At 39.8% G+C, this 13988-nt stretch overlaps 1 protein-coding gene across 1 annotated transcript in view; it reads left to right on the plus strand.

The window, feature by feature from the left end:
• khdrbs2 (KH RNA binding domain containing, signal transduction associated 2) overlaps positions 1-13988 on the plus strand; it is a 505577-nt gene that overhangs the window by 484681 nt on the left and 6908 nt on the right. Inside the window, exons 12-13 of the mRNA XM_062982224.1 lie at positions 4556-4660; positions 12524-12650. The gene's annotated coding sequence lies outside the window, so the exon portion shown is untranslated. The remainder of the gene's footprint in view (positions 1-4555; positions 4661-12523; positions 12651-13988) is intronic.

The raw sequence follows: 13988 nt of genomic DNA on the forward strand, positions 1-13988 counted from the left end.
CCCAAATCTTGTAAGAGTTGGAGGGCTAAAAGTGGTAGATATACCCTCCATGTGTGGTGATTTTCACCCCTCTAGCCCTAAAACTGAGCAAAAGTGGAGCCTGGGCAATCCACCCATTGCTGCCAATGGGATCAATGCATTTGTATATTCAGATGGTGAAACAAAAGAGCTCATTCAGAAGGGCGCCGGTTTTGGAAGCAACGGACTGACATGGAAATAGGGCCATACGAATGGAACAAACAGAAAAGGATAGTGATTTTATACGAAAGTACAAGACTAATATACATGGCAATGTGCAACAGGAACTGACATCAAAGGTGACCGTCCTGATTCATGCAATAAAGTTCTTAAGAAAAGGCAGCCAAATGCCTTAGTCACACCCAGATTAAATGATGAGACTGTGCTTTGCATGAAACTTCCTTTGAATTGCCTCTGGAAGCTTCATTTATTCCAGAATGCTAGGGTGTGATTAGGCCAGTAGGTCCACATCTGTACTATCCCACAGTAGCAGCTCCAGTTGCTAATATGGTTCTGAGCATAATTTAACATTTTGGTAACTATCTTCAAAGTCCTAGATGACTTACGTCCAGGTATTCCTCTATCCATGTGCTCCCTTCTTAAGTTCAGGGGGATATATTATTGTTTATTGGTTTAGTTTAAACAATATAATAGTTAAACAGAATGAGAAGTAGACGGGATTACTAAAGTGAGCTAACTCATACTGTCCAACTCTTCACACACAGAGCTGGCCCTAGGTATTTTTCAAGTGTAGGCGAACAGAATTTTGCCCCCCCCCCCACACCAATCACTGAAAAATAAAAGCGTTGGATAAGTGAAAATGTTGGATAATAAGGAAAGATAAAGGAAAAGCCTATTAAACATCAAATTACATTATGATTTTACAAATTAAGCACCAAAACATCATGTTTTACAGCAAATCAATAGAAAAAGCAGTTCAATACATGGTAATGTTATGTAGGAATTACTATATTTGCGAATTTAGCACTAAACATTGAACTGGGATATAGGGCAGTGTGGACTTAGATAACCCAGATAGCCCTCAGTATTAAAAAAAACTCTAAAATCAGGAAAATAAATAAAGAACAACACTCTGAAAATAGAAGAAATCCAGACAGTAAACAATCAGGGACAGCTAACTCCTCCCAAAAAAAGATTCTCCCAGGCAAGAAGAAGCCAGGCCTTGAAGCCACAGGGCCATTAAATGCTAATCAAGGTGATTAATTACAACATTCACACCTGCTTCAAAGATAAGTTCTTTCTCCCACCCTGGACGTTCTACAGATATATAAACCCCACATACCTAGCTTCCAAGTTCCCACAGACCTCACAATCTCTGAAGGTGGGCTCCCGTGGTGCGAAGGTGGGTCTGCGCCGGCCGGAAAGCCCAGCACGGGCACCGGGAGGCCCAGCGTGGCCGCTGGAAGGCCCAAAAGAGAAGGAGATGGAGAGTGGTGCCCTCCTCCCAGGACGATGGCGCCCCTGGGACGATGGCGCCACAGGCAAGTGCCTAGTTCGCCTTATGGTTGGACCGCCTCTGTTCACACATGAAAACAAGACATATATGGGCAAACAATATCAGGGCATAGTCAAGATGGAAAAAATTATTTAAAAGAACATATAAACTGGGAGAAGCTGTAGAAGTTTGCTTTTGCCTGCCTATATTGGCAAGGACAAGATTCTACCATTTCCTCTTTCCCCCTGATGACTGAATGTATGCTACTTTTTCACTTTGAATTCAGTCTGCAGTATTTGATAAAGCTGAGGACAAATGGTGTGGGAAAAGGAGAGAGAAACTGGGACATTTTAGAAACAGCTGAAAAAGAGAGGTGGCCAAGGATTAATCAGGACTGTCAATATCAAGCTGGGATAGTTGGAGGGTATGCTTACATCTGTTGGTGACTTGTGGCTCAAGCAATGCTGTGCACCATTTCAGACTGAGTTCTTTCTCCATTTAATTCAGCTCTACCCTGCTTCCATATTCCCTAAATAAGGGTGAATTTCATATATAGGAAGGGCATTGCTGTCTCCATGGCTCATGCTTACAAGTAGCCTCCTTTCTAGAATGGATGTTAGCATATAAAAGCATCCACTGTTTTAATCTACAAATAGTATATGTTCTCTACATTCCAGACTTCACAAGACTGTCTAGTCATTATAATGGGCTTGTGAACTTTCATACTAAATGTAATAGACCATATATGCAAGTCCAGTCCATTGGAAGGGGTCCCTCAATCTATCATCTATCTAAGTAAATTTAGACTTGAGTAGTCCAGGATGATTTCCCAACATCTATAAACCATATTTCAATTATCTGTCTATGATTAAAAATAACAGGGGGATAGGGGCTTCCCAGCACCCACCAGTCAGGCCAAAGTATATGGGAAGTCAGCTGTGTTTGATTTTGTGAGCTACAAAATCTTGAAAGCTCTGTTTTAGGATGTATGCAACAATATGGTTTCAATAGGTTGATAGGTATAAAGCGAGAAGGGAGGACAACAGGTATTATTGCTTAAGTTTGGTGTGCCTATCAGGTGGATTTTTAAAAAAACATCAGAAACACAGGAAATAAAAATATGTTTTGTACCTTCCTCAGTGGTTCCTTTTAATGTGCATCAATGCCATAAAGATCTGACTTTATTACACATAATAAAACCGTGATGTTAAACTAATCAAATACAGATCAGTCAAACTGCATAATTTTTGATGAAGAGGTGCTTAGAAGCAGCAAAATGAACTTTAAAATGGCTCGTTGACTCTTAATCAAAGGCAGTCAGCATCAAGCATCAACCAGTCAGGTGACAACTTTGTCACTGCTACTGTTTGCTACTGTTTTGGGGAGGAGGAGGGGGGGGGGAGACAACCTGACAACCTTTAGAATATTCCAAGTTGAGGGACAGATTCAATTATCTATTGGTGCCTTTGGAAGATAAGGGGAAAAAGGGACTATGCAATTATTGTAGTTCCATTAAAATAGATTAGCAGTGGGCCCATAAAGGAACATTAAAGATATAAAAATACATGTAATTTCTGTTAAGGTTTTTTCTTCTCTCATTTTTCACAGCTGGTTCTTCTCTTGTCAAAATTTGCCCAGTTACTTTGGGGGACACAGAAATATTAATGATTGATTGCCTTGAAGCTGAAGAAGCACGGACTTGTAATATATCATTAGAAACCAATGATCACAGCGACCAAATGAAACTATTCTGGATAAATATATTACTGCTGCATGCCTTTAACAACAGTTAGAAATCATTTGCATCCAGGATCTGCTGTGGCACTCTTCATTAAAACATATTATTTATGGTAATTTTACACAGCATACTAAGACTTCATAAAGAAAGGAAGGTGCTTAATTAATAGGCATCAAAGCTAGTGCAGGGAAGCTTTCTTTGAACTCTCAGTTTTAATCAGCTTAACCACTTTTGCAAAGAAGACAGAATTATGAAGAAGTATCGATCATACATGTTATAAATGCAACTTGTTGTCACAAGACGAATCCTCAGCCCTCATGAACTTAGCATCACCTTTATGTGACTTGGGATGCACAAGTCATCCCTATTTTACTTAACAATTGTTCCAAGCAAGCTATAAGGAAGACAGACAGATGCTATTTGTCTCTCTCTCACTTTCATTAACTTTTCACTTTGACAGTAAAATTATGTAGGGAGGTGGACAAACTAATCTCATATAGTTTTTTACAGATAAGAGATTTTGATTTGTTCTTCTCTTTAATATCAGTTGGGTTGTCATCAAGCTTCAGAGATTCTTAAATTGCTTCTTGGAGTTTATTTGTCAAATAACTCAGGGTATAAAAGTAGCTCTATAAACATTAATTGAGCAGCCATTAAGCAGGCTGGCTGTTTGTTTTGGTTGATAGAGAACATAAAGCTTCATACCCTGTGGTGGAAAACAATTAGATGAGATGATGAACGTGCTATTAAGTACCCCTCTTACCACCCTTCTGATATCAGTTTAGGGCTATAAAATAGCAACCAGCTGTAGTCAAAAAGCATACACAAGTGATGGGGAGTCATATTTTCACTGGCAAGTCATAGTCTGTTATGAATGGCAGAGAGTTTCTCATGCCTTATGCTAATGTCAGTGACTAATGATAGTCATTATCTCTACTTATACTCATAACAATCTTTCTCTTGGGAGACCAGTCATAACTAGAACACTTTTTAAAATGAAAGCATCTCCCCCACCCAAAATAATGACACAGTAAAATACAAGAATTTGGTGGCCCAATTTATTTGGTTTATTTTTATTTGTTATTTTTTAACAACTTCAGCTGTTATGTTTGTCACCTTCTGCCTCTGCTTATAGAGGTACATTGGGTACATTCATATGTATTCATGGACATCCTGTACCAGAAAACTCTGTCCGGAAGCCAATATAAGTGAAATGCTGCACAGAGAGCCAACATGAGTTATAAATTTGACATTGCCATGTCTGAGGTTTCATTTTTTTAACAAGGACAGTGAATTTTCTCATCCATTTCTGATTTCAGTTATGAATTCTGCTTACTTGACAGGTACAGAGCCCTTCATTATATGCACACTCAGAAACCCTTAAATGGATGAGGCAGCTATTTGCATCTGATCGGAGCTAAGTGGGACATTAAATTAATGCCAAACATGTGAGTGCTCATTTTGGTTTCATTATAAATGGCTGCAGTACAGCAGTAATGTGTTGACTCCTATGTGCTGACAACTTCTATATTTCTTCAAAACTTCCCTGAGAGCTAGACATGGAGGAATAAATTGCCACTCTAAGATGATAAAATTAGCAGAAGATATATTCATAACAATTTCTCATTGGTCTCCAAAAATATATTAGGGTGTTCAGTGAAATGCTGGTTTCATGAAGGTTAACTGTCATGGATGTGTATTTCCATTTATTTAGCTTGGAGGAAAGATTCTTATCAAATCATCCATGAAAATTTACCTATGATAAATATTGAAAAAGCTAGAACTATGAATAATTTGATAAAATAATTGAATACAAAGCTACTCTTTAAAAGAGATCAGCTTGAAATGTGTTCCATTTTTGCAAATGAATCGTTTTTCAAAATGGCACAATACCAGCAGACAGAATGCAACTGTGCAACTTTTCTTATGAATTAGCTGGGGAAAATGGGGGTGGGAGGCAGAATCTTGTCTATTGGATAAATCTATTGAATTTTTGAGAAATTTGTTTAGTGGAAATGTTAATATATATTTCACAGTCTTAATGAAGGAGGCCTTTTTGAGAAATTCCTAGATAAAATCCTAAATACATTCTAAAATTCCTAGATAATTCCCACCAAAACCTCATTTTCACTAATATGCTTTTATTGGGATTCAGTAGTTCTAAGAATGGGAAGATATTATCTATTCACCTTTTTAAAAAAATCCTGCCTAAACTTAACTTCTCAACAAATGAACTCTCTGTAATTATTTTGGCATCACCATTAGTGGACCACAGCATATTCAAGTATCAGTCTGCATCTAGCTGGAATAAAATAGCCGGATCCTTCTCTGCCCACAATGGAATGGCCATAGGGTGGTGGCTATCATGGCAGAACTCTGAGTCTTCACAAATGCTGGATGTTGCAGAATGTGATAGAGAATTCCAGCCTCCACAATTACAACAAAAATGCATGTGCAGGTGTAAGAAGGATTTCTTACTAAAGGCATCCCAGCCCATTAGAGTAACTGGGTGATGCTAGGGCTCAGTCTCCTACACACTGATTGATAGCATTAATTTCATCATCTGCCATTCAGACAAAGAAAGCAGACTCTAAACAATGGAAGCAGTAGTGGAAGACAGACTTTTAAAATAGAAGCATATAACCAGAAAAAATGTTTCAGTCCCCTACACTACCTTTTAATGCAGTTTCAGACTGATATTTAAGAAAGTTGTTTTTCTGTGTGAACAATAATATAGGAAATTCTGGAACCCATTTGAGGCTTGGATGATAGTTACACAAACCACAGAGCACTGATGCGCATTAAGGGCTTTCTTTGTTGCACTTTGAAGCTAATTTCTAACTGCATTAAATTGCCAGTTTAGATGGGGCACCAGTCTCCACTAACTCTTTCCAACCTGTGTATAAACACAGGCCAAAAATTAAACAGTTGGAAACAGAAGCGCAAAATAATTAAGGTAATTGGAACTGTATATCCATCCCCTAGGATAGACTTTTACTTGGGTAAGGCCTTCTATATCCTCAAACAGATACAGGGCTTGTTGCTTACAATCAAGCAGGCTAAATTATGTTGGGAATTAAAGGTACCTTTGCTGTTATCTGCACATCTTGTATTCTTTCACTTCCTCCACACAAAACATTGAAACAATGTCTTATAATACAATATTGAGTGTGACAATTTTTCAGTATCAGAAATCCTTGAACAGGTTTTGTTAGATCACACACAGAGACCCTTATTCACAAACAATGAAATCAGATTCACATCATGTAAATTTAGAACTCTTTCCTTTATCAGAAATCCTTGAAATACCCTCTATGTGAGTGACTCAGCTCAAGAAATTACAGGGATTCTTCATTTTGTCATGTCATGTTTTGACAAACATTCAGAATGCCTGGGCTGGATCCAGGATTAGTAATACTGAGAGCAGATTAGTTAGGTCAGTTAATTATGACTAATGGCAGGGCTCCGATGTGATATTTTGTGATATACTCCTGGATTGTTTTACTACTAGCTACAGAAGATCCATACTACTTACCAGTGCATCTTAGTATGGAATTCATTATGGATAGAACAGAAATAACATATCCATTTCCCTCAAATGTCCCTCATTAATTCAGCAGTTCTGTAGGCATTGATTCTCACACAGTATGATAAAGTTGGTTCACAAAATACAATGCAGTCAGGATATGTATTGCCTCTTTTCTCCATTAAAATACTAAAAATACTATTGGGTGAAATACAGAGGCTTCACAGCAGTGGAGAAAAAGAGACTGTAGCAGGGATTCACCTGCTATCTGTTCAGATAACACTGTGTTTTCCCCAGGACAATTGAATTATTGTTATTTAAGTATATATTTTTATACTTGACCCTCCATATCTGTCCTTCCAAGTCCTTCCCTTTTTTAAATTTCTTGATTGCAGTCCACATTTGAGCCAAAACATAGAATATTTTTCACTATCTCAGTGTCTCGATTATATACAGACATTTATATAATCGTTGGGGTGCTTCTGGCAAACCTGGTCCATTTGAATATTCAGAATTATCTATTCAAATGGCCATCTACAAGGTATTGCTTAGATAAGACATCTCAAATGGGTAGATTTATGCCTTTTGTTCATCTTGCTTCCTACTTTTCAGATTTTATGTCCCTTTGTAGATGATCTCTAAGACAGAAAATTCTCACTTTGGGTGGATTTTAAGAAATGTGGATGATTTGAAGATCAACCAGACATCTTTCTATCTATGATGGATCCCATGATGAACTTAGCTTTATATTATACTAACTTGGGGACTCGGTGGTGCCTGGGTCATTTGAGAAGTGTAGTCTAGATGCAATGTCAGCTGGGTTCAGTGGGTGTGGATGAACTACAACTCCCATATGCAAGTCCCATCATCCATGATCCATTCCCCTCCAAATAGTGCCAGGATGGTGGAGTGGGTCATAGCGACTCTGTGTGCCAAGTTTGGTCTTGATCAGTCATTGGTGGAGGTCTCAGTGGTCTCAGGAAGTGAGTGAAGATATTGCAAGTCCCATCATCCATGGTTTGCCATCCCACAATCCACACCAGGATGTGGAGTGGGTCATGGGAGCTCTGTGTGTCAAGTTTGAATTTGTTCAGTCATTTGTGTGGGTCGCAATGGTATCAGGAAGTGAGTGAATATACTGCAAGTCCCATCATCCATGGTCCAAACTCTTCCAAGCAACACCATGGTGTTGAGTGGTTCATGGGGGCTCTGTGTGCCAAGTTTGGTAGTGATTCGTCATTGGTGGGAGTCCCAGTGGTCTCAGAAAGTGAGTGAAGGCATTGAAAATCCCATCACCCCTGGTACATCATCCCTCAATCTGCACCAGGGCATAAAGGAGGTTATGGGGGTTCTGTGTGCCAAGTTTGGTCCAGTTCTGTCACTGTTGGGTGTGGCAGTGGTCTATGGGCCTGGGTTATTTGAAAAAGGCATTGTTTATTTTTGGATATTAGGTAGGTAATATCAGTTTGGTTATACATCCAAGTCCCTAGAACTCCTATAAATTATGGTGAATTCTCCCCAAACCTCTCCAGCATGTTCAGTTGCTGATCAATCCCTCTGTTTGCTGTGTGCCATAGAAAAGGACAGGAAAGTGTTAAGGGAGAGGCAGTGGGTGGGGTCATGCAAATGAAGAGAGAAAGGAACACTGGGATGTGCTCGCTGTAATCTGTAATGTTCTGGGAGGGAGAGACTTGCTGGCTCCTCAGCACTGTGAACTATAGCCTGTTTGTGAAGGCCAGAGGTTGTCTGTGTGAACAAACACCCGTGCCACATACATATATACAAATTTTCATTTTTGTTATGGTTATAGATATCTATAGATATATAGAATATAGATATAGATATATAGAAAGAGATGGAGATCAAGATAGATACAAGCTTAAACCTATGTTATGGAATACAGTAAAGTTCATACTAGAGTTGTGCGTGGATCCTGTTTCCTTTAGTACCTTCAGGAGGGCCCTTGGTATCTAACAGGAAGGGCCCTTGGTACAAAAACCCACTCAACATGAAAGCAGGTGGGAGCCGATCAGCAGCTCTCCCTCTGCTTTTCGGGAGCACATGATGCTCCAGTCACAGACTCTTCACGGGGTTTCCCGCAGAGCCCTGCCTGTTGGGCCAATTTGAGAAGAACGCAGCAACTTGGCTCATACAAACTGAGTCTATTTATTAGAGCGACCGCCTCCATTAGCTCAGATGTGTCATGCCTTGCCTGCTGACCACCTCACCCACTACTGCTCACTCTAACTCTAATGCTGCGCTGCTCTCAGATTGATTGATTTTTATTTTTGGCTTGGTTTGGCCTCCTTTTCATTTTATTCTTTTTATTTAAAGGGACTAGTAGGAGAGAATTGGGAACAGGTGGGTGGAGTTGTGGGCACACGTGTTTGGGATGATCTCTTTGCTCTCTGCTTCTTTGCTTTCTTTGCTTTGCTTTTCTTTAAAACATTTAAAAATATTTGGGTGTCTCTGAGAGTCTTGTGTCATCCTTATTTTTCTCTTCTCCTCTCCTTCTGAAAACCCTTTATTAATAAGAGGAAACAAAAAGGAAAACTCTCAAAACATACTACCTACCTCTAATTTAATTCCTTTACTTCTACTTTTCTCATATTTCTGGCTATTCAGTGTGTTTTGTTAATAATTATTATTAAAATGAAAGTATTTGTGCATTTCTGTGAAGAAACTTGCCCTGTGAAAACTAGATCTCTCTAGTCTATCTGTCTGGCATTTTCCCTCTTTCTCTCTCTGTGCTGCATTTAGTGAAATTGTGGGGCTGGGCATTGGGCTTTATGTGTGGTGTGGTGGTGCATCTTTGACATTTGGCAGGAAGGAATGATGCCCTCCATGTTGCTGCTCGTGGAGAAGTTAGAGGGCGGAGCCAGCGGGGGGATGGGGAGGGAATATTTTTAAGGACATATTAAAGAAGAGAAAAACATTCCTAAAAATCAGGAGAGGGATGACCCAAATGTTATAAAACTGGGTGGGCTAACAGTGGTGGGCTAACAGTGGTAAATCTGCACTCCGAGTGTGGCGATTTTCACCACTCTAGCCCTAAAACTGAGGGGATGGGGAGCCTGGGGAGCCCACTCATTGGCACCTATGGGTTTTAAATATTCATATTTTCCTACGCAGAACAAAAATTCCCATTTGGGAACTCGGCCATTTTCAAGAGGTGTGTGAAGACTGATACAACGGCTTCCAGAAGAGGCAAGCAGAAACTTGGTTTTGAGTGAATTCCTCTTTTTTTATATGCTAATCCCCAAAGAGCTCATCTCTGGAGTGCAAAAGAGTGCTAAAGTAAATATGATGTAGTGGTTTCAGTGTCAGACTAGGACTCTGAAAATCCAGGGTTCAAATCCTCTCTCAGCCATGAAACTTGGGCAAGTCCCACTCTTTCAGCCTCAGAAGAAGGCAATGACAAACATCCTTTGAACAAATCCTGCTAAGAAAACTCAATGATAGCTCACCTTAGGATGGCCATTGGTCAGAAAAAGCACAGCAAAACAACTTGAGGACACAAGCACAACAAACAAGAGAATGCAGAGAGGGTGGAGGGAAAAGGGAAAAAAAATAATTCCTGCTCATGCAATACTGGATAGCACACATGGGATTTACCATGTATACCGTATATACTTGAGTATAAGCCGACCTGAATATAAGCCGAGGCACCTAATTTTACTACAAAAAACTGGGAAAACTTATTGACTTGAGTATAAGCCGAGGGTGGGAAATGCAGTATTTTTTTAAAAAAATATGGTCTCTGCCTCTTTCTTTTCTTCCTTCCTGAGTGTGTGTTTTGCTTCCTTTTTATCTGCCCTGGGCCCGGTTCTGTACAACATCTTTTTTTTTCTTTACTTACATGAAGAGTTAGAAGACATGATCATCAAGTTTGCATATGTCGCCAAATTGGGAGGGATAGCTAATACTCCAGAAGACAGGATCAGAATTAAAAATTATCTTAACAGATTAGAGAGATGATTGGCCAAAACCAACAAAAGGAAGTTCAATAGGGACAAATGTAAGATACTCCACTTAGGCAGAAAAAATGAAGTGCATTATTAGAGGCTGGGCTGCCACTTTTTGGGGCTTTTATTGTGGTGTTTCTGCATGAAAGTAGGAGTGGGTTGGACTACATGGCCTTTGGGGGCCTCTTCCTACATCATCATTATTATTATTATTATTATTATTATTATTATTATTATTATTATTATTATAGGCTGGGTTGCCACTTTTGGGAGCTTTTATTGTGTTTTTCCTGCATGGGAGCAGGAGGGGGTTGGACTACATGGCCTTTGGGGGTCTCTTCCTATTCTATTCTTACCTCCATGGAGCATGCCTCCTCTTGAAATCCTGAAGCATGTGGACAATTTCAAGAGAAAGGAGGAAACCATGAAAATGAACAAAATCTGGCTACCAGTATTTTAAAAAACTCTAAAATCAGAACAGTAAATAAAGAGTAAGACTCAAAGCAGGGAATTCCAGGCAAGCATCAATCAGTAAGTGGAGTTTATATATCTGTGGAATGTTCAAGGTGGGGAAAGAACTCTTGTCTGCTTGAGGTACCTGTGAATGTTGCAATTGGCCACCTTGATTAACATTGAATGGGCTTACAGCATCAAGGCCTGGCTTTTTTCTGCCTGGGGGAATCCTTTGTTGGCAGGTGTTAGCTTGAACGGAGGGGGGAAGCAAGGGGGGGGAGGAGGAGGAGGAGGAGGAGGAGGGAGCAAACGCAGCCTCCCTGGAGCATGCCTTCACTCCCCTCGCTCCCCACCCCTTCCCTTCTGACTCTCACCCACTATGGCAGGGACAACACGGGAGAACGGAGGGGAAGGGAAGTGGGGAGGAGGAGGGAGCAAACTCAGCCTCCCTGGAGCATGCCTTGGTCCAGGGACAACACAGGAGAGGAAGAGAAGGAGGAAAAGTGAAGATGAAGTGAAGAGGAAAAGGAAGGAGGAAGGACAAAAAAGGCAGTGAAAAAGTTCAGTAGACTTGCCTCAGATTTCTATTTGGCAGGCAGGCAAGGAAGGCAAGCAGCAGAGTAGCCATGGAGGGGAAGGGAAGGGGGGGGGAGTTGAAGGGAGCAAACACAACCTCCATGGAGCATGCCTTCGCTCCCCTTGCTCCACAGAGGGGAAGAAGGGAAGGGTGAGGGAGGAGGAGAAGGGCGGTGCGCGAGGGAGGAGGAGGAGAAGGGCAGCACGCGACTGTTGTGCCGAGATGAAAAAAGAGGCCTTCCTCTCCTCCTTGAGGTGAGGGTCCTGGTCTTTAAGCCCCACACTTTCCTGCCAGGACCCTCACCTGAGTATAAGCCAAGGGGCACTTTTCCAGCTTTAAAAAGGGGCTGAAAAACTCGGTCTATACTCGGGTATATACGATAACCATTCCAGTGAATCTGTTTGCTGATCAGAAGCAGGTAGCTGTCTGAGTGCCATCCTTTAGTTTAATATTGTAATTGACTTGAGTCTTCAAATGAAAGTTTAAAGCCTGATGATTCCACTCAGCTACCGTCTCTGAAAACTGGCAGGTTGGCTGAGAGACTAACACATGCACACTCTCTTGCCAAATGTTCCTTGTAGATTGATGCCAGATATCTTCCCAATGCTACAACATTAACACCATGTACATTTTTATTCACAGCATGAGGCATTCACAGTGCTTCTCCTATGTAGAATTTCACAGACTCACAGTGTTATGATTATTTGTGTGTGTGTTTCCTGCTTCCTCCTGATAGCTGTGCTCCTGTGCAGAAAGTCCATCAGCTAAAATATCTGTTCTTTCCTCCCAGGTGTAGAGCTACAATCAAATGCTTTCTAGCTATCTTCACTCTTCTTGGGCTACCAAATAGCCAAAGTGGGATGTGCCAATGCTGAAAAAGTCTTATGCACTGCAGAACAGGATTGCTGTGTGAGGAGGTACTAAATATCTCTTTGCGCAATAACCAGAAAGTAGGATTCTGGTATAAATGAGAGGTTATGACACTACATGTCACCAACAGGGTGCTAAGTATTAAATACTGATGCTCTTGAATATTCAATACACAAATATTTTTGATGCTGATGACAAACATTATGAGACATTAGATGATGATTTAACAGACATTTTCATTCTTCTGCAATGGATAGCTCCATTGTAACAGTGTTTTTAAAGTGCATACAAAGAGAGATCTTGAAATCTTTAATCATTCACTTTGAAGAGTCTCCATCTCTATTGAATTGCCTGAACAAGATCCACTTCTTCCAAAAACTTGTAATATGCAAAGTAAAATAATTTCAGAATTACCTCTTTTGTATGTTCCAGTCATTAAAACTTTTGAGCTATTGCCTTCAGCAGAGCCGTAATTCCCCTATTTAGCATCAAAAAATAAGAAACAAAAGAATTTGGGTAATAAATAAAATAGAAAAAACAGAAAAGCTAGTCATTTGTAGTTGACCTTTAGAACTCAATTCTGTAAGTGATATATTACTTTTTCTAAATTAGATTTCCAACGAGGATGCTGAAAGTATTAAGCACCATGCAGGCCTGTGTGGTATTAGATTCCAGTCATCCTCAACAATTTGAAGTACTATATGACGATCAATTTGAAATTGAGATGCAGATGATAAATGATCACATCATAAACCAACAGAAAATGTTATATTTTTTTATTACATTTTCTTCTCATTTTAAAAAGAGTCTATTCTTATTGCTTCCAAAGTAACTTAAGCGGTGACACTTCAACCTCTTACATCATACATCAGACATATCTGCATAATCGCTATCTATTAGGGTTTCTCTGTTATTTGTAATCACTTCCCAAAAGTTGTTTTGAAAGATATTATGTTTATTTTTGTTTTTAAAGACAAAATTACCATCTACAATTGTCTTGTAGAAGTTAGTTTTGTACAACTGATCTCTCTTAAGCAAAAGCCTGTATTGGTTGACATTCAGTTGTGTATCTTTTGTTGTTGTTTTTGTCATGCAATCAATTTTCCATCCATTTGGTTTTTTTTCCTTTCCCTCATGCAGAAAATAAAACTAACCAAATACACATGCACACATAAATGAATGAGCTTAAGCAGCAGGTGGTGGGGTGCTAACTAGGTCTGTTGTTAATCAGCCTTTCCCCCATATCTCACATGTAACATTTTGCTTTACTAAGTGGCTGCAATTTTATTCCAGTCAGACAGGCAGAGTTCTATACTTCCATCATATGACTGCCTGCTTTTGTTGCTGTTTATTTGTTTAGTCGCTTTCGATTCTTTGTGACCTCA

Source organism: Anolis carolinensis, chromosome 1 (genome assembly GCF_035594765.1).
Source record: "Anolis carolinensis isolate JA03-04 chromosome 1, rAnoCar3.1.pri, whole genome shotgun sequence".
Lineage (NCBI taxonomy): Eukaryota > Metazoa > Chordata > Lepidosauria > Squamata > Dactyloidae > Anolis > Anolis carolinensis.